General features: G+C 42.1%; 1 protein-coding gene and 1 long non-coding RNA gene across 6 annotated transcripts in view; one reads left to right on the forward strand and one right to left on the reverse strand.

The window, feature by feature from the left end:
* VSNL1 (visinin like 1) overlaps positions 1 to 16,440 on the reverse strand; it is a 100,621-nt gene extending 84,181 nt beyond the window's left edge. The window contains exon 1 of one of the 5 annotated variants that reach the window (XM_052809182.1): positions 16,283 to 16,440. The gene's annotated coding sequence lies outside the window, so the exon portion shown is untranslated. Of the gene's footprint in view, positions 1 to 15,277; positions 15,299 to 15,597; positions 15,716 to 16,282 lie in introns of those variants that run through there. The other 4 variants (XM_052809185.1, XM_052809183.1, XM_052809186.1 and 1 more) reach the window with 4 other exon arrangements.
* LOC128151666 (uncharacterized) lies at positions 15,845 to 21,668 on the forward strand. Its single transcript, XR_008238443.1, has 3 exons — positions 15,845 to 16,015; positions 18,071 to 18,160; positions 20,112 to 21,668. It is a non-coding gene; the product is annotated as an uncharacterized LOC128151666 (long non-coding RNA).
* Positions 21,669 to 22,087: the final 419 nt, after the last annotated feature.

Consider the following 22,087-nt stretch of genomic DNA (forward strand, 5'->3'; position numbering starts at 1 on the left):
TGGACATGCTTATACTTGAATATTAGTTCAGATTAAAATCGGTAGTGGATATGAACTACAAAAGGTATTCCTGAGAAATTCAAGGTAGTAACACTTTTATCCCTTTCTTATTCTTCAGAAAAGCATCTTATTAACATAGCTGTATTTCCAGAGAATAACAATTCTCTAGACTAAGAGTATCTAAACATAGAACTAATTTGGAATAGCTTTTCCCAAACAGCATCAGGAACACGAGAGCTCCTCTTTGCTATACACTTTGCTACATAAATGTGATCTCTCATTTTACATAGAAGGCATAAGATCGATGGACATGGATACTTACAGAAAGAAATTTTATATTATTTATTATTGATTATAATGGATAATCAATAGTAGAACTGATCCTACTACGGGATTTTATCGGAAGTGCACTGGAAGTATAATTGCCACATAAAAATAATCAAACTTGTTAAAGATTTCACAGTGAGCTGTAGAATCCTTTTTAAAAGATTTAAATTAAATTAAATTTAAATTAAATTATATCTATTTTAAAAGAGTCTCCCCAGATCCCTACACAAGCTATGGATGCTGGTGCTGAACACTTTATAAACTTTATATATTCCATACTATAGTATATAGAAGTTCTGCACAGAGATAGAAGGTAGCTTTGCAAATTTCTTCATGAATAATGTAGAGAAAAGTAAATTAGGCTCTTCTGGAGCTCTTCTGACGGAGCAGAGGTAATGGCACGATATCCTGAGTCTGTGTGTGAAACAGTGAGTAAGAAACTTTTCCTCAAAGCTTCACACAGACCTTGGGGAAATGTGAGGTTAAACTTGTGACCTGGGCATAACTGACACGGGATGTTTATTTCTTAGGAAAAACAAGTTATCATTCAAGCTGTCTGTGGTGTCTTCAGGTCTTTATTCACTTGGAGTGTCCTCACAGCAGGTGCCAGCTGTCGTTAAACTGGTGGGTGCTGAGGCGAGTTGTGCACTGGACTGCCAAAGTGCCCCAGCTCCCGGGCACGTCCCCGCGACGGCGCTCCCCAGCCCGCCCAAGGCAGAGACCTGGTGCCAGCAGGCTCTGCCCACACCAGAGGCAGAAGCAGGACCCCAGCAGCATCCTCTGCTTTACTCCACACCACCCATTCCCCAACCAAGGAAGTACTTATTTCACTCCAAAGCAGTCTAGACATGAGCTAATATGTATATAACGTAGATGCACAGGAGATTATGACCTGCCACAAAACCAGAAAAAACTATCATCTGATAAACTTGAGAGAAAAAATTTAGACAGGTTGAGTAAGCTTCATGCTAGTGAATATATTGCTATCATAATCTCCTTTTTGAACAGCTGCTTCATCTGCTCACTGCAGAAAGGGCTGTTTGCTGCTTCCCACCAGCCATATTCTGCCTTTCCACTACTTGAGGCTTGTTTTTATTTTGGCTGAGTGGAAGGGAGATTTGGAGAAACTGTTGCAGGAATGGCAGAGTGCAGGGAGCTGCCTTGCCTACTAATCGATGCATGCAGCTCAGGAAGAGAGGCAGGATGAGCACTGTTTGCTCCCTTCTTGTTCATCTGCCCCTGTGGGAACAAGCAAAAACCGCAGTGACACGTTAAGGCATGTGCTGTCAAAGTGCCTCAAGCAGAAAAGTAAGCGAAGCATCAAGTGACTGAGCCCTTTCAGCTAGCCATGGGATGTAAGGCTGTTCCAGCCAAAGCAACGTCCCACTACAGCTGAACCATACATTTAAATTTTTCATTTAGAGTGATAAAAAGTCCTGTTCAGTGGTCTGAAGCTACAGGAACAAAATAAAACCGGCAAGCTCTCTTGCTGAAAAACAACCAGACTGTCGAGTTCTACTTTCAGAATACAGACCTAAGCTGAAGAGTGTGCTGTACGAGCTCTGGAGTCTTGCTATACTGAAAAAAAATTGTACAACCAACTCTTACATATGGCAGATTTTCATCTTTTGTCTTCCATAATGTGGACTTGGCTGACAGCACTTAACAACTTAATGGAGCCTCGTGGAGTTGAATTGGCTTATATCCAGTGTGATTGGTGCTCAGATGACTCCACTTTTAAATATTTTGCCATAATAATAAATGGGAAGTAATAATCACCCACAGTTGGCCAAAGAAATAGAGATTTTTCAAAGGAAAAACAGGGAACACACAACTTCTGGACCATTCCACATAAAATACATACCTTTCATTTTCTTCTGCTCTAGTACTTTTAAAAAACTACTTTTACCAGGTCTCAGTCTTTACCCATTCCCCTCTGAAACAAGCAAGAACAGATAATAGCCACTCCTGCCAACTTTTACTGTAGTGACAAATCTCAGGCACAACCCACAGAGTAGCAGAATGTAACTGGTTATGCCTGTTTACTGCACTGTACTGAGAAATCTTCAGGTTCCAGTTTACTCACAGTCAAACTGATTTCTAGGAAACGCTTCACATGTCCAAGGGGAAAAGCCACAAAGCCTGTCTAAAATGGAATTCGGCCACATATTATAGCAGAGCTCTACCATTTTATAGTCTGCCATAAAGCATACAACTTGAGAAGAGGTCAGTTGCATGCTTCTTTCTAAAGGGTAATTTCAAATCCAAATGAGAAACTGATCTGGGACCTTATTTTTCCATAGTACTTTGACAACCATGTGTGCATGAGCAATTTTCATATGTGGAGTGCTGACACCTGTATTTTTTATGCAAAAACCTAAGAAGAAAAAATATGTCAAGGACTATGGCTAACCTGATAATTAAAACTGATGTAATAATTGTATATAAATGTAATATAGTGATGTAATTAATCCAATGTAATTAAAACCCAGAGATAACAGAGACATGCATCTCCTGACCATCTACTTAAAGAGTCCAATCTGTGCTCTGCAGCCCACCTCCTCATCAGCTCTGGTCCAAGTGGATGATCATTATCACACCACCAGCCGACTGAGATCTCAGCAGCAAAAGCATAGGAACGTGGGAGACATGTAAATACCTGCTTATTTCCACTTCATAAATATTCCAAAATTAGACCGGTGGTGGCCTAATCATTTAAATTTAAGGTATACAATAATTATTACTTTTTGTTCATTAAAACTTTTATTTCATTTTTAGTTCATCAACTACACACAAGCACTTGCTTCTTTAAGAATTTATAAGGATAGCCAATATTTCCAAACTGCACTGTTTACCTTCATACCAAGTACCTCAGAGAGCCAAGAGGAAAGACAAGCCTCAGGAACGGGTCACAGGCAGACAACGATAACAACTCTGTATTGGTCCCATTACTCCATGGGAGGATGACTACATGGCGATTTTAATCTAACATAATCCAGTTCTGCTGCCGAAAAGGGTTATACCCTCCAAAGTAAACCTCTCTTATTTTTGGAAACAACTCCTTGCCTAATGTCTTGTGTATACCCTAGGATTTGTATGGCCATGTGCAAGGCATGATAAGAAAAAACTGGCCATGCACCTTCACCCAGAAAAGAATATGTGGTAATAGGGAAGCAACGCAACAGGGAAAGCTTCCCTTTCTAGCAGATGCATGTGATTCGGTGACCATATTGACCCAGCCAGTAGAGGTTGGGTTGGGCTGGATGGAGAGCTCAGCCCAAGCTGGTGCCACCATTCATCCGCCCGCTGTCAGGAATGTAGATCACCTGGTGCTGGGGTAATCACACGTCGCATTTCACTCGGGACAGACCACTGTCATACCAAAAGTCCAATGGGACACTGCTTTCATCCAAATTTCTAGGTCTGCATCCTCATTCTTTTCAAACCCCAAATGTGGTCACCCCACCCCAGATCTTGTACTACTCATTTGACTACCAGATGCAGAAGACAATCATCAATATGGGAGTGATACCTGAACTGTATGGGCAACTCTTTTGAGGAAGAGATTGGCCTTTACTGATGTATGGGACTGAAACACTTGTAGATTATCGGTGAAAAGTTTACACAAATGCCAAACATTTTCCCACCTTGACTTGTAACAACTAGAAATAGGGTTTTTGAGGTTTTGCCCAACCTCTTTCAAATTAGCAGTGCAAACTGAGTTCCTCCCACGAAAGGAACTTCAGTATAGCACTGTGATCAAGCAAACAGGTAAAACATGGTCTACAATTCACTATGAGAATCAAGGTCTTGGATTCCATCCTCTGCTTTGCCACAGTTTACTAAAAGCTCTTGGACAAGTCACGTTTCTGCCTTCCGCTTCATCATGTAATACAATATGAATAAAATCATGTCAAATTCTATAAATTTGCCAATACTGTAGGTGTCATATCCCATTCAAAACTGACATCAGTGGTGAAAAACTACACGGCACATAAATACAAATGCAAAACAATGAGCAACTTGTCATTTAAATACTTCAAAATCAGGGCCCCAAACTAACAGCTTTTTAATGCAGAAAAGCAGGATTTTTAAAAGCAGCAGTTCAGTCATAAGATCAATGAATCATATGATAAGAAAACATATACTTGCATAAGCAGTCTTATGCAAATGCTTCACATTTTATTTTTCAATCCTTCTCCCCACTCAGTTTCATGTCCCAAATGCCTCTAGACAAGCAAATTCCCCTGTACCCACAGAGAACTCACTGCCAGAGGGAACCTGCACTGGGGGTGCTTCTCTGGTCATTTTTAGGACTTACTTGTACGTGACTTAAAACCATCTCAATTCGCCGCCTTCTTCCCCAACAGCTACATCTATCACCCATCTCACACATACATACAAGCAAAGTTACCACAGCTCAGCTAGCTACCTATTGGCATCTCAGTAAGGCTTTCTCTAAGCACCTAACTCAGATGCTTTTCCCCTAGTACAGTTCTGATACAGCTTGGCTATCATTACACCCGAAGAAGCAGCTCAGAGAAAAGTGGCAAGAATCAGCTGGATTTATCAGTAAATTCAATGCTTCCTGGAAATTCAAATTTTCCCTGCAAGTTTTCTCACAACACCTAAAAAAACGTGAAAAGTGATGAACCTGTTGGTAATTTTCTAATTAATCACCCTTTTTGTGAGAGGCTCTCCACTCCTCAGTCTTTCCTAGATGCTGATACCTTTGCCTTCTGCTGTCTTCAAATGCTATCCTACTCCTTTTCCTCACTTCCCTCTTCGTTTTTGATTCATTTAAAATGTCTTCTCCCTAGCACTGAAATCCTCGCAGATCTGATCCTGCCTACATCTCTGACATGATTCATGATCACACCTTCTCCTTCTCCCCAAGTCTTATCTCCTTCAGGCTATGAGCTTGCTGAACACTTACACCTACATTTCTAGTAAACTCTATGTGTTCAAACCAACAGATTTTCCCATGTGTTTAAAACAAATCACTCGCAGAAGTGTTTTGGTGGTTCAGGATGTACTTTTTGCTATTCAAATCCATTCCTTGATCCAATTTTTCCAGTAGGGATCTGACATATCAGCTCACAGAATGAGTCCTTATATTTGTATGACCTTGGACTTTGGTCCAGCTACTTCAGGATGGGATTGATTCAGAAAAGAAATTTCCAGTTCACATTCAACTCTAGGGGAATTTTTAATAATGAAACACCATCAAGCCATCCTTCCATTTGCTCCTAAATACTTCCTGATGTCTGTGCTTGTCAACAGCACTGCTAATGTCACTGCCCACTGATGGCATACATTTTCTTTCACTATACAACCACATCTAAGTCACTTTTACTGTAAGTTGAATTTTTGCAGCATGGCCAATTATCATAGCAAAGTTGACACACGGTGACTTTGTCCCTATAACTTGTGTGAATTTGATCCCTTATTGTTTTGTTTGTTCTCCTAGATTCAACAATTATAGAAGGTAAGTATCCAGAGTGATACCACTAACTTTGATCATTCAGAACAAATGAAAACCTGCTAATTTCTGCAGATTTCTTGAAGGTATTTTCAATGGAAAACAGAAGTACAAGACTGAAATGGCTACTAGCTGCTGTGCAGGTCTCACTAGAATTGGGAATCTCATAAATTACTATTCTGAGTGACCAAATGCAGAGTTGCAGATATCGGGAATATGTGACTTGTCTTGCACAGCTTCAGATGTTGAAACCCATCTGAATATATCAATGCTGACAACAGTAAATAGTTGGGTTTACTGGGCAACACTGAGAATTACAATCTCCAGATATCTCTGTTACATATAATCCCAGAACAACCTTGAACATTTCATGAACTCTTTATCTGGAGGTGAGCTGACATTAATGTATTGTTATTGGTCATCACTAATACACTCCTATTGGCAACAGGGAGATGCATACAGCTGAAACGAGTCACACATTGCAACAACTTGCAATTTATATGGAAGAAAGCGGAATTTTCGAAATATCTTTCTGTCTCCTCCTCAGCCAACTATGGAATATAAGACACCCACTAAAACTCAAGCCATAGTTAGACACAGTTATTTTTCATATATTTGAAGCGCATGAAGATGCAGGAATTTTTTTTACTTTAAATTGTCTACTTTAAATTGTCTTTAAATTGTCTATCTATTTACTTTAAATTGTATTTCACCAACATTAAAATGGCGACACAAAGTAATGATAAGACTGTTGATACTTAAATACAAATTACTTTATTATTTTATATTTACTGTGGATTTCTCATGCAACAATTCAGAACCTTGTTAAATTGTTTTCATTTATTTAGTTGCATATAATGAAAAAATCTACATTCAGTGAAAAATATTTGAAGGAGGTACTAATCTAAAGTAATGTATCTTAAAAGTAACAGCAATTAACTAGCAAACAGTTCTCTATCTCATTCTTCTCTAAAGAAAGCAAACTGCTTTGTGACTGAAGAACTCGCATTAATAGATTTTGTTAAGCTAATTAACAATCTAAATGTTATGGCATTAAGCTATATGTACATACTGATAGGAGGACCATTGATAACAGTATGTAGAAATAAAAAACACAGAGTATGTCATGCTAAATTACTGTAACATTTCCAGTGTCCTGTATCACATCCTCCTACCCCAACATTACACAACCCAGAAAAAAAAAGAAAAAAGAAATACATAGGCTGTGTTCCTACTATGCAGATTTACAAGAAGCTACATCTTGGGCCTTGCACTAAGATACGGGGAGTTAGGGCACTGAAGAGAGTGATTCAACAGACAAGGCAGACAGACACACAGAAAGAGCACAGCTGTATTCAACATCTGTTCACATTGTACTGTGACTTCTTACAGACTTCTCTTTGGAAATACCAGCCTAGAGATATGTGGATACAAACCCAGCTGTTTAGAACATGTTCTAGTGTGTACCTACACTGCAGCCGCTGCAGCTGGAGCAGAGCGTGTCCCTGCGCCGGCTGTTAACTCGCTGGCTTTGCCACTGCAAACAGCCCCACCGGCGCAAAGCAGAACGTGGTGCAGGCTGCATAACCTACCTGCTCAAGGGCAGGATAAAGACCCGAGTACATAAGCCATGCTAAGCGCTGGACTGCTGTCTCTGGCTTGCTGCAGGTACATCATATATTTGGTTTATGGCTAGTCTGAGTATGTCAGCATACTTCATTCACAACCTAGTGACTGCACAATAAATGTATCCTAATTAGCTTTGCAGGAGATGGACTCAGTCGCTGCTATCAGACATGGATTGGTTCAATGTCACTCCATGAAATCCCTGAACGTGCACCTTATCTTTCTGCACAGGCTGTAGTTACAGTATCTCTTATATGTTGTTAAAATTTTAATAAAAATATTTACCCTTATAGCACTGTACATACAGCTGCACTTCCTAGAACATATACAAAGGGCAGATCCTTGTTTTATAAAGCTCACAGTTTAGAAAACAAACACAAAACCACAGTTAAAATGCAAGATGAAGGAGGCATCCACCATGGTGCAACATGCACAGCCAAGTATCGTTAAGGAGAGGGAGACTTAGGCAACAGGACACTGTTGGAGCAGAATCAAAGAGAGGAAGCAGAGCCAGAGAGGGAGGAAAAAAGGGATCAGTAAAAGCTGAAGGATGAGATAAGACATGAGGCAGAGTTAGTACCTGCTGACACTTCAGGATTACATTCTCATATAACAGAGCAGGAAGCCTGGATGAGTAATGTTCACCTCTTAAACCATGTACAAACTAATATTACTTATTGATCTGTGTTCCAGTAGCACCCCTTTGTGGCAGACACTTGAGAAAAATGTAAAGCATCATAACCCCTTCCAAGCCTCCTATTTCCCCAGGCAAGAATTAAAATAAATAAAACCCAGCCATTGAACTAAATAGCTAAGCACTCGCCCAATGTGTACCATAACAAGAGACAGCTGTTGTAAACAAAACTTGTTAATGAAGAATGATAAAGGCTACTTTGTGATCTACTTACCATACCTGAGGAGGAAAATGGAGCCTTAGAAGCTACTTCTCTTAAGCACTTTGGCATTTCAGTAATACAGTTGTATCATTAGAAATTCACTGACAGAAGGCGGCAGGCATATTTTCTGTAGTTATATGGGAAAAACAGCTTGTGATTCTTCGACCCTCCTCAGTTAAGGATGCATAATATAAAAATTTTAGCAAGGTAAAACGTCTAACATTCTGATTTCAAGGCCAAAAAGCATCCTAATCTTCTAAATTTTCTCATTCTGTATGGATGCCAAGGACCAGATTCCAAGCCCGCTAGAGCACATTGCAGAGCATCCTTTGACCTTACACTGTGGTTGATGTGATCAGATCCAAAAGTACTAACATATCCAAGTCAGATGCAAAAAAATAAAAACAAAAGGTGAAAAATACAGGTCAAACTTCGTTAGAGGGTATTTGAAAATACAGTCCTTTCATATACATCAGTCTGGTTTGCAAAAATCATCAGTATGATCCATGTTTTATACATCAAACTAAAATTCCTTTTCAGGCTATCATACTTTCAAACTGAAAGCCTTTTATGCAATTCAAAACAGGTATTTCAAGACCATTCCCGAATGTTGGCACTCATTTGTATCATACGAAAAAATACAGTTCTAAGATGAAAAATGACTGCTTTTAAAAAGTACAGTATATATTCTGTTGTAATGAAAGAACATCGACTATAGCGGTATTGACTGGATATTAGCAATACTTGCACAAGTAACTTTCTGCAGCGTTATCCATTATATAAGCTGATTTTATTTTCAGTGCTAAGACCTTGTAAAACTCTTCACTTTTACTAACTTTTCGAAATCAATTTTTTTATATATATACCAACTTCTATTAAAAAACAAAAGCATTTTAATTCAAACTACTAATATCCCAAATTTCATTCTCTAAGAATCTTCAGTTACTTTGTATTTCTAAATATAACAGATAAGAGTACACAGAAATATGCTGTATTCTAAAAGCTTTTATAAACAAGATGTTCTAATTTTAGAGGACTCCATTCTGAATAAAGTCTAATTAAATACACAGATATTCTCAAATGCAGTCCACAAAGAGGATAATATTCAGCTCTCCTCACTGCCATTTAATTCCATCTTATAGTAAATGATTTAATATCTACTTCTGAGTAAAAATATTTTCTACTAAGTGGAACACTAATCTTATGCTAAAGTAATATACTGCCCTTGTGAAATTATTTTTAGGTACTAAAATTAAGTCATATTTTATGCACACCTGCTCAACAGTTGACCTATTTAAGATGTAATATTCTTTCAACTACTTCAGGGATTGACTGGCTCAAGAACTGGTAATGAAGTCCAGAACCAAGATGCAAGGTATACATTTTAACACTAAGGATAATTAGCTATTAGAAAAGCTTAGGGAGAACTGAGATAAATTTTCCACTATCTGTGGTCTTTAAATCAAGACTGATTTCCCCCCCCCCCTCCAAAAATATGTATGTGTTTTATGAACAGGAGACTAGATAGAGGCATCGCCAAGTCAAATGTTATGGACTCTGCTAGACACTTGGTTAAAATTCTCGTTATTCTCCCTTGTAGAGTTAAACATTTACGAATCTGAAAGCTTTCATCTCTAGAACATGACTTCCTATTTAGCTAAAAGTTAAAACTAATTAAAGTAATTTTCATCAAAAGGTTTTGAGTCTTATATTTATTAATCTAAAAGCTCTGTAAATTACTGTCACAGCTTGTTTTCTTCCCAAGTCTACATTTTGACTTGTACAGTGCTGACAGTACATTCTTCATCAAAGTTTGAACAACCAAGCTAATCCCATTGGTTGTTATTATACTGCTTGATTCAACTCATTGGGAGTTAAACAAAATTCCACTGTTTTGTTATGCTTAACTATGGTATGAAAACACCTCGGTAGGCCAAAAAAGTTTAAACGCCATTTGTAAGTCTTACCATCATGGATCTCCGTTTTTACGTCCTTCCATCAGTGAACTTTGAGAAAGTCTAAGTTAGTGAACAAGAAATAGGTAAAATGATTCTTTCTAGTATTTTGTAAACTATACAGTGGAGCTGCATAAAAACAATGATGCTTTTCTGAAATCATCAATTATTTAAAATTAAATCTGCTTTAAGTCAAAAGTGATTAAAGGTAATTTCAATCAAAAAGTTTAGCGTCTCATATATATTAGTGTTAAAGCTATAACAATCACCATTACAGCTTGATTTTTTCCTGCACATCAATTTAGACTCTTGTAATGCTGATTAAGTAGATATTCCTCCACAAATGGCTTTGTGATAATAAAGAGATTTAAAAATTCTTTATCTTCCTATTAGGAAATTACTATAATTATCTTTAAAGATCCACTTGATTACCTCAAAGTATCACTTTTCATGACTTCAAAAATTGTAGGTTGTTGACAAACTAAAGAATGTAGCAAACTCTTGCTTTTTCAAAACAGTGGAACTGGGGAAGCTGTAATATGTTCCGTTAAATTTGTACAGTCTGGGATTGAAAATGTGACTTAATGGGGTTTGTTCCAGGCAGAAAGTCTTCAGTAATATCTGTAATACTTCTTCCTTTGTCCTTGATATCAGAATTTCAGAATACATCATGATTAGGTCAACAAAAGATGCATTTGTCATCTCACTCCCAGCGAACACTGTTTATTTCAATTAACTGTGGTTTTCCAAGTTATTTTACAAAACATATTCTGTTCTTTACCCTCCTCAGGGGAATAATCACAAAGAAAAACAGCTTGATGTTTTTATAAACACATCAGTGAAATTGAGTATCAAGTGATTTCTATCTTTTCTTCTCCTTCAACTGCCTCCTTGAAACTACTTACTTTTTACAACTTTTAGCTATGAGACCATCTCTAATAATCTGCCTTAATTTCCTACATGTGTGTTATTGTCCTTTGGGTCATATTCGTATCTAAATGTGGAAAAGCTCCTGAAAGTAGAGACCCTGTGGATAATGTCCACATAAAGTTTAAAACACAAATTGAAAAAATACATATATATTCTTAGCAACTTAAATCATAACTTAAAAAGCAGTATGGATTTGAAGCACTACCTGGAGATTTTGTATTCCATGAACGAGCATCCTTTTTATCATCTGTTTCATTAACTTTGAAAAGGATTGTAACTATTACTCTGAGAGCAATAGTATAAAATTCAAAAGGTAAGATTCTTTCTTTCTATGAATAAAGACAAGAGTTGGAGCCGAGGTAAGAAAGCGCCTCCCTGTGATGGAAGCCCATCTGGATCCTTACATCTTACAGAACTACATATACTCATAGCCTTCCCTATTCATGCTGTATTCATGTATCATGCTGTATTCCTGTATCAGACAACGCTTTCAGCAATGCCACATAGAGAAACTATAGAGTAAGTAAGTCATGATCTTTCCCAAGGATTAAGGGAAATAAACAGTGAAGAAGATAATTGGTAAAGAGAAAAGCAATACAAAGATGCAAGTAAGGCAGACAAAGATCACAGAAGAAATGAAATTATACTCCAAAGGAAGAAAGAAAAAGGCCAAGGATGTATAGCATAGCAAAAGGTATGTAAATGCAGTAATGGGGACCCACAAGAAAATGGGGACAGATAAAACGGTCTAGGCTCATTACAGTGAAGTCCGAGTCAAAATTAGGCATGAGGAATAATGCAGGAAGACCACACAGTTGCTCTTCTCTATTGGTGTAAGACAAAAATCAAAGGAAAGTACAGAATCCACTGGCAATCAAAACCACTCTAAAACAAGCTTCTTTTTAGACCACTCTAACAACAAATCCACACTGGTAAAACAATATGCATTAAAAACAAAGGGATGAAGACCAGTGCTGAAAATGTTTGACATAACAGACAAGGAACACAGTTTCTCATGATAAGTGCTATGTGTTTCAATTCCAACTACTTTAAAAACAAATTTGCCTATCGTATTTGAAATTTTGTAACTCTAATTTCAATTACTGTACGTTGCTGTTTAATTTACAATGAGAGGATGAGCCAGCATGATTTACCCAAGTGACATAAACTTCTGGAAATCCACAGGAATCTGCAAAATTCACAGAACTGAATACCTAAAATATGAGCGTGAGGCACAGATATAATACAAAAAACTCAGGAATGCACAGTGCAGCCAGACATAAAATTAGAATTCCAAAACTGAAAACAGACCCAGAACAGCAGCTTGAAAAGTAAACAGTTTCGGAAGCTCCCGTAACAAAGTTCACCATATTCATGTGTGTGTTAGAAGGAATCTGTATTATTAGATTTAGATCCTGCCTGCAGCTATATTGAGAGTACAGGCAGAAAGGAAAGTCAAGAGGGCTATACCATCCCAACACACTGAAAAGAGAAGAAATGGAGCTGCAGGAGCGTGGTACTGCAGCCCATTCCCCATGCCCTCGAGTGGGACCGTGCTGGAAGAAGGAAGGCCGGGATCCCCCGCACACCCCGGGACACGCTGCCATCAGCAGGATGTCACACCCTGGGACACGTGTGGTGCCTTTTCCGAACAGCACCAAAGCCAGCTTCATTGCATCGCTTCCATCCTGCGCAGCCAGTCTGATTTCTGCAAGCTGAACCAGCAGCCTTCTGTTCTGCTCTGCTCTGCCCTGTCCTACCCCATCACATCCCAGTTAGGCTTTGCCTTACCATTCTGACCAGAGCATAATTCTTCTTCTGGTGGGTACCATGGTGTGATATCAGTTATGACTCTTGTGGTATATTACATCAGGGGAGTGCACATGGGGAACTGTACAACAGGACTGACAGCAGTGGGGACACCTCTGGCATTTGCTCTGCGGTTGTGAGATTACGTAATGCTGTGATAGTCTGAAGCAGATGTCGCGCGACGACACAGCTCATGTGCTGTCAATAGCTGGACGTTCCAGAACACGAGGCATGTTGAAAAATCGGCGGTGTAATTCTACGTACGGGTATGCATTTGTCTGGGGCAAGCAAACAGGGCAACCTAGAAAACTGATTAAATATTGCAGTTCTATGTCAGAAAAGTTTGTGGCTAAACTCCTTTTGAGCCCAACAAGATAAGGATTCAGCCCTTAATTAAAATAATGAAGATTAAGAATACATTTCCTTATTTTTCCTTGACAGCAGCATGAGCCCAGACCACTTTATGCTTTATTTGAATGGAGAAGCAAAATGTAATTAAAGTTTTAATTAAAATTGATCACAGTCCACAAACCTGAAACGGATAGTGCTGTTCTAACACTGTACTGGAAAACCTTTCAAGTAAACCAATGCTCTTAAATGAACTGTGTTCTTTAAAAAAAAAAAAAAAAAAAAAGCATTCTGTCAAGTTAAAGGGTAGTGAAAACTGAGTCTGAAAACGTGTCATAGAAACAAACTACTGGTAAGAATGTATTCTGAAAGGGCCAGTGAATAGCTATTTTACACAGATTGAGCTTCCTCATGTACTTATTTTTCTCTGAATGTAAGGAATCTGTTCCTTACCATATTCCGCTTAGTAAATATGTGCATCTTTTTCTTCTTCATAAAGAGGTGGCAGTACCTCTGAGAGCTGAACTTTCTAATATACGAAGGAAGAGAATGCCTATCCACAGACACGCTCACTACAAAATATTGCTGAAAATATTTTGCCAGCAGAATTGTTGGGAGAAGTACCTGTATCTCTTGAACACATCTGTTACATTAACATCTTCTGTACAAGAACATGGAATTTATTCATACATTTGGCCTTTCGCTAATTGGCCGAGGCTCTGGCGTGCAAGTAATCACATTTCAGTTTTAATGAAAAGGGCAGGTTTTTTAATTACGCTGTTATCTGCACGCTTTCTTTGTCAGCCGAAAAGCCTGGCGGTGTAGGTGATCGCCGCCCCCCTCCCCCGGCCTTGCTGCGCTGTTTCGGGCGATGCGGGATTTGGGAGCGCGGCTCCCCCCCCCGCGGCGGTACCTCCGCAGCGGGCGGGCGCTCCGGCTGCCCCGAGGGCTCCGCACGGCCGGGATCGGGATCGGGGTCGGGATCGGGGTCCCCCTCCCCGCCCTAGGAAGGCGGAGAGCCCCGTCCCACCTCCCAAAAGCCCCCGAGCCCTCCACGGACGGGGAGGGAGGGTCTGCGGTTGCATAAGATCAAGCTCCCCCCCCCAAATCTCCGACCGCTTCTCCCCACGTCGGAGGCCGGAGCAGCCAACCCGGGCTGGGACAAGGCAGGGGAGCGCCGGGGGGGGTCGGGGGGGGAACAACACACCCCAGCTGAGGAAAGGCTCGTGGGGTTGAGGACAGGATGCCGAGGGAGTTGGGGGGACGCACCTTGCGGGTGGCTTCGTGCAAGGAGGGGACCGCCCGGCTGCGGGGGGTGCGGAGTGTTCCCCGTTGGGGGGACTCTGGGGAGGCTGGGGACACCCCCGGAGGGGAGGAGGACGCCTTGGACTCGCGGTGCCCGCGGGAGTGGGCTGTGCGGGAGGGAAGGCGGCGCTGGGGGGGGGGGGGGGGGGGCCCTTCCAGCAACCCCCGCCGGCGCCGGCGGCGGGAAGCCCGCCCCGCTCCGCCCGGCGCAGAGCCCCGGTGTCCCGGGGAAGCGTCCCCGCCGCAGCGCCGTGCCCGGCGCGCTCCCCCGGCACCGCGCTACCGGGATCCGGCCCTTCCCGGCGGGGACTAAAGATCCCTTCCCCGGGGGAGGTAGTAGGGAAGAGGAGGGAGAAGAAGCCCCCCCCGGGGCACCAGCAGGCAGGCCCCCCCCCGCGCACACCGCGCACCCCCCGGGGCAGACAACTCGCTTTCGAGCGGGGCTTGCGCGCAAAGTTGGGCCGGCCAGGCTGCCGCCCGCCCCCCCCCCCCGTCCGCGCTCCTTCCGCGGCCGCGCAGAGCCCCCGCACCCCTCTCCGCTCGGGTCAGCGCGGAAAACGCCTCGCTTTCCCCCACGGCTGCTCGCGATGTGCCTCAACCTGCTCCTCCTTTTGTTTTGATCTCTGGGAATTAAATTCTCTCTCCCGTCGCCTCCTTTCCCTCCTCCTCCCGCTTCTCACGCCTTCGTGTGGGAAATGACTCGGATCGCACACCAGCTTTTGTTATCTCCTCCCACCTCCATTTTCACTCCGACTGATGCCCAAGTAAATAGCAGGAGCGCGGCACCTCCACCCCGCACCTCCCCGGAGGGGCGAGGCGAGCGCACCCACTTGCAAATGCAACCCAAGGCTTACCCTGCAAACACCTCCCAGGTTAAATAAAATAAAATAATAAAGGGGGGAAAGAAAAAATCTCTTACGGGCAGTAAGAGTATGAATGCGGCGATCGCAAGGATCGGGAGCACTTCTGCCTTCCCAGTGGGTGTGATGACCTTGTGAGGACTGCTCCTGCTCTTCGGTTTCGCACGCTTTTTTTTTTTTTTTCCCCCCTACTGGAAAAAAATAACGACCTTTTCCCTCTCTCTTTTCAAACAAGCAAGAACGGCAAAGACTTCCACTTTCACCAAAACATTTCCTAAGCGCAAACTGTTAAGCGGCAGATCAACGCCTCCTTTTGATGTTGTCGGCGCTGGTATCCGGATGGATGCGGGATTCGGTCTCTTAACCTCGCAACAGTTCACGGCAAACCGCTGCGGACACACTTTCCCTCCATCTCGCCCGCGAAACAACTCCCGCACACCGAGCCGCCAAGACCAACCGCGCACGTCAACTTTCCCGGTGAGGACGATCCCCGAGCGCCGAGGAGCGACCGCGCTGACCGCACCGTCCCCGGCAGCCCCCGCCTCAGCCCCCGCCGCCCTCCCCGGGAGGAAAAGCCCCGCGCGGGCCAGACCCCGACCCCGACCCCGCCGCCCGGCGGGCAGCCTGGCAAAGGTTTCCGCCCGCACCTCGCCCGGCGGGGCGGGCGGGCGGGCGGCTGCCGAGCCCGGAGCTCCGCCGGCTTATCCCCGCCGCCGCCGCCGGCGGCACCCGGGGCGCACTTACAGAGGGCGCCGAGAGCTGTCCGCGCTGCGGAGGAGGGCGCTGGGCCGCGGGGTCCCGCCGGGGTGCTGGGGCCGGAGGGACGGCGGCTCGGTGCGCGCCCACCCGCTCGCCCGCCGCTCGCGCCGCAGCTCGCTCCGCGCCGCCGCCGCCGCGCGCGCCCCCGCTCCGCCCCGCGCGCCGCCCGCCCGCCCCGCACTGCAGACCGCCGCCCCGCGCACGCCCCGCGCACGCGCCGCCCCCGCGCCCCGAGCATGCGCGCGGCCGCCCGCCCGCCGCCGCCGCCGCCGCCGCGGGCGTGAGGGAGAGGGAGCGCGGGCGCGGCGGGTCGAGGCGTCGCCTTGGCGGAGAGGGAGGGCGAAAGGGCGGGAGGGAAGAGGGGAAGCCCCGGGGGCGGGCGGAACGGGGCGAGGGGCCGGGAACCCGTGGGGAGCGCGGGGAGAGGGGGCAGGACCCACCCTGCGGGGGGCCGGGGCTGCCGCCGCGGCCGCCTCAGCCGCCTCAGCGAGGTGGCCTCGCTGTCACTCCCGCCCGCAGCGTGCCCGGGCGCTGCCGGCGGCCGGCGTCGTCCCCCGCCGTCACGCGTGGCCTTGCCTTGTGGGCTGCGCTTCAGCTGGCGGCTTTTTTATCCAGCGCGTGGAGCCGTCCGTAACCGCCACGCGTGCGGAGGCACCACCGTGCCGTGCCGGCTGCTCGTGGGTTGATGGCACTGGTATCCCACGCGCGGAGCCACCTGTAGCCATCATGCGTGCCTGGAGGCATCATCTTGCCTTGTAAGCTGTGCTTTCACTGGTGGCTCTTTTCCACGCGCTTCGTACAGTAGCGTGCAAGTTAATGTGGGGTCGTCCAACTTGTGTAACGTTGTTCAGCCCTTTGATGTGAAATTCAACTGATCTTGCCCTTCGACATAAAATCCAACTGATGCTGCCCTTCCCTCGCTGTTGTCACTGTTGTCGCAGTAGTTGCTCTTCTGGTAGGAGTAAAGATCAGGGCTCTTTAGACACCGCACAGCGTGTAACTAATTGGTAGGCCTCTTCTAAGGCAAAGACATAGATACATGTTGACTTTCATGCGTGGCAAGTTCTGTCACTGACTGTTTACAGTCCATAAATTAAGCGTATTTTAGCATGTCCTAAGCGTAACACTAGAGAAAGCAGACGGATACGGTGAGGAAGTGAAAGGAGGGCAAAATAATGACTTATACAAAAAAAAGTATCTAAATCAAGCCATGCCCATGAGGGCAAAATAATGACATGTATAAAAAAGACTACCAAATCAAGCCATGCCCATTTCTGTCTTGCCACTCATTATTTTAGAAGAAAATGAAAATGTGAAGATTGTATAATACATGATAGACAGTAGTAATTCTTAGTTTATTGTTGAAATGCCCAAAGAATTCAATTATAACACAAAGTGATGTGTTCGGTATTGTACAAATACACGGGAAGCTACAGTATTTTCAGTTTGCTAATGTAGACAATTGAATTCCTAGGTTTTCTTTGTGTGATAAGCAAAAATCACCAATTTTACACCCAGAATTACTTTTTGTGCGTAAGACAATAATTTTAAGATTTTATGGGTTTTTAGGCATTTCCCAGTGCATTCCTCTTCCTCAGTTCCTATTTTGATTTTCTATACATGCAAAAATGCAGCCTGAAAATGCTAAAAATTTAGGTTGATTCCAGACTTAGCACAAACAAACAGTTAGGGGGTGATTCACTTCACTAAGTATCTCTGAAATTCCTGTTTCATTTGTTCTGATTGATTTAAATTATTTTCTGTCATCTTCAGATTTTGCTACCTCATTGCTTGCTTGGCCTGCCAGATCATTAATAATCATCTTTAGCATAATGAACGTTAGAGTGCTGTGGCATCTGCTTGGTAAGTTTTAACCACATTGTTCCCTCGTATTTTCTGTCTCTTGTTCAGTTCTTGTTCAGTTCTTTTTGTCTTTTACCATCACAGTGCAACATTAATTCTGTGTGACCTATTTCGATTGTGTCCATATTGCAGTTACTGCATGCCTTCATCTCGTCTTGGTATCTCCTCTAGGGGCAGCAGGGTAGCCATGGGGGCGCAGAGCTCTGTGTTGCCTATAAGACCAGGTATTTACTTGGTGTCTTAGCTGGGTTTTGCTGCTGTTTTGTTCTTTCACAACTACTACCGAGGTAACAGTATCTCAGTCAGCTGGTTGAAAGCTAGCTTAGGGTTGTCTGCTGGGTGACTGGCACATATAGATGACATGCCTTTCAATATCATTAGGCGTCATCCTTTTCAAAAAGGTGCTGAGCGTTTGCTTGCCCTCAGAAAATTACAGGTTGAATTTTAAAACTTTGTGGCTAAAGCACATTTAAATAGGTTTTTTCATACGTCATAATTTTTTTTCATTGAATTCAGTGGCAGAATTCCCATCTGCTACAAAAAAAGTGTGGATTAAGCAGAAGATACTATGCAGTGTGTTTTCATGTCCGAGCTTCCCTGTCTACATTTAGATAACTCTCTGTAAAATCAGGTTACTTAGGCTGTGTTTTCGAATGCATTTGAAAACATGATGCTCATTCACAAAAAGAAGCATGCTAAGGTATTATTCTAGAAAACTTTGGCTTTTTTTTCATGTACTGCATCACATTAACAATACAATACAAAATCCCATTTGAAAAGTAAATATACATATAAAACCTCCCCATTTGTAGTATTACTGCTTAGTCCAAAATGCCCATGAAGGAGCTTCATTTTGCTGTAAATCAACAATTTAATAAATGTTGCCTATTAAACCGTGCATGGAGTTATCATTAAAAAGGTAATGACATTATCAACAACTGTGCTATGATGACAAGTCTTACACTGTGCTGTCCTACACCGTATGCAATTGCTAAATGCTTTTGTAAGCTTGGTGTAAAAGTTTACCAGTTCAGACCGTTGGCATTTTCAGCCACTTAACATTAATTTTTCATCTAAGTAATTGATAATATTGTATTTTAGACTGTGGAGAATTAGATCCACTGCACTTGTTTATCATATAGATAATTGTAGGATTTTTCCTTTCTTCCTATACAGTTCTTTGGATTTTGAAAATGAAACTACTTGTTGCCATTTAGCAACTTTAAGTGGTTTTTGAAGCTAAAGAACAGATTGCTCATAATGGAGCTACAGCAATTTAAGCAAAGCCAGGATGTGACCCAAAGTTTTCTATTTAGTGTATGGGTTTTGTTTTAGCATCAGAATGAACAGTGTAAATATAAGAATTCTTAGCTTATGAATGAGTAGCACAAAAATGTAGGTACATGCTCCTTTTGCAGTCCGCCATGGCTTACATGGGTATCCTTTAGGTTTTGCTTATGCCTTTGAAAGAAGGCAGGTGAGGCCTGAAGCCTCTGATCTTGTCAAGGGAGATAGATAGGCATCTGCAGAGGGAAATTCAAAATCTAATGAAATCGAGGATCTTCCTCTCCTTTTTTTCTCTCCCTTCTTTGCTCCAGAGTAGAGAATTCAGTATTAAAAGACACAGTAGTCTCTGAGTGGAGTCACTATCTCAGCAGGTGGCTTACTGGTAATGAGATTTTTTTTTTTTTTTTTTTTAGCATGACCTCCTGTTTTACAGACACCAATTTAATTGGAGAATAACATTTCAGGGATTGCATTTTCCCCTCTCCCTTTTATGCTCAATACTTGCTAAGAAAATATTTGTGTATATATTTTACAAGAATCAACAGCAGAATATAATGAGAAGGAATTTGAGTCTGTATCTACATCTGTAGCTATATACTTTATGTTCTGCCAGGCCTTTTGAAGGAATGACTTCCCTTCTCCTTTCTGTGTTCCCTTCATGCAGTTTCTGCACGCTGAAATATACTTGTCTGTTATGTGGGGAACTGAAAGCAGCAATGCGGCTGCAAGGATTGGCAGAAGGGAACTGCTTCAAGGCTCTATGATTAAATGAAGCTGCTGCAACAAGCTGCAGTTGGAAAAGGGTGAGATTCTTGATACTCAACAGCAAACAACAAGTGTGACAGATTATCAGTTTCAAAATGACAGTAGATTGTCTTGCTTCTTTAATGTGCTATATATAGTTATATTAAAATTACATTTTTATGTATATGTATTATCTTTCACATTCATCTCTCATTCATTTTTAAATAATGCCCCTAAGAATATAGATAAAATGTACTTTACTAATAAATCCAATTTTTCTTCTTTATGAAATGTAATGATGTTATGTATGCAGATCACTTTTGTATGTGTTAAACCAAATAATTTATAACTCAGTCTTTTTATTAATGAGATTATTTATTGGTCTTCAATTTCTCAGGCTCACGGAATGAAATGTAAAGGAAATACCATTTATGTAACATAATCTCTGATGTTGTATAATACAGTCACAACTGGGGAGTACATGCAATGCCTAACTTTAGATACCTAAATTTGATAGCTAAATTTTTTGCCTATTTCCTTGCATTGCCTCTGGTGTCAATGAAAATGAAGAGAAGCCCTGACAAGGTGATTCAGACCGGGAGCCTGGATACCAAGAGTCAAGAAAAAATGTATTTATGTTTAGGCACCTAAATGAAGTGTCTAAAGCTAAATGGCACGAGCCCAGGTTCCACTCCAGTAGGCTGTTTACCACAGAAGCTGTTCCAGTTGTTGTTCTTAAGTGAGGCGTTTGCTCAAGTGGAAGTAAAAAGTTGATGTTCTGGACCTAAGAAATATAAGCTTCAGGTAAATAATGGGTGTTTAGAAGGATAGGAATGACAAAACTTAGAAGCATTTCATTTTCTGCGAATGTCCTAAACATGGCATCATGCTTTCCTCTGCCATTTAGCTCAAGGCAGAACTCTTACATATACAAAATAATTCCTGTGAAGTCAAAATGATCATGCAGTCTTGAGCTGTTCCAAGAGGGCTTTGTTTGCTTATTTGATCCACGAGTGATTGTCCTTAGCTAAAATATTGCAATAGTGACATGTAAAAAATTGGAAGGCAGCTGTAGAAATAATAGTAAATAATAAAGGAAATAAAAATAAAGGAAAAGTCCACAAATTACAGATAGGTTAGCAGATTTATTAATAATGAAATACTTCGTTGTACCAACACACATCAAAACAAGCAAGATGCTACCTAACCTTTTTTTGGACCCCAGATTATCTTAGTCTGTTTGCTTGCATTTTTGTTTTTATTTTTATTACCAATGTTTGTTGTACAGTTCTGTATGATTAATAATACACTTCTGTGCTGTGATATGAATGTAGTTTCTACTAAAAAATGGCGGGTAGGGTAGAAGGAGAATAAAGGTTGCAGCAGGACTGTTTACTTGCTTATGGACAAAATGTACTCAAATCTTGTGGACATGTAGGTAGGTATCTTTTTATAATTAAACTGCACTGTGAGACACTACTTCTCATAATAGTCTTTATTTCAGAAGTAATACTTTTAAATATAATTTAGTTTGAGAAAACAGCAGTGAATCAGCACTCTTGGACTATAATCGCAAAAGCAGGATGTACTGCTAAGAGTGGAGATACATCTCAGAAAGTAGGCTACTGGACATAAAATATGTTCAAAACCAACAGACAGAAGTGCTCATCAAAGAAAAGAGATGTTAAACAAAACACTGAAAAATTATTTCATAATTCCGTTTGCAATGAAATCCTTCCATCTGTAATACTAAGTCGTCTTTTTCTGTATCTATTAACCCCTAAAATAAGTGCCAGTCCTCTACACATACCTTTCTAATTGCCAACATCTCTATTTGTCAAAATCATGCTGCTGCTTCTCTCCCCAAAATACATTGCACAGCATCTAGTCTGGTAC

Source organism: Harpia harpyja, chromosome 15 (assembly GCF_026419915.1).
Source record: "Harpia harpyja isolate bHarHar1 chromosome 15, bHarHar1 primary haplotype, whole genome shotgun sequence".
Classification (NCBI taxonomy): Eukaryota; Metazoa; Chordata; class Aves; order Accipitriformes; family Accipitridae; genus Harpia; species Harpia harpyja.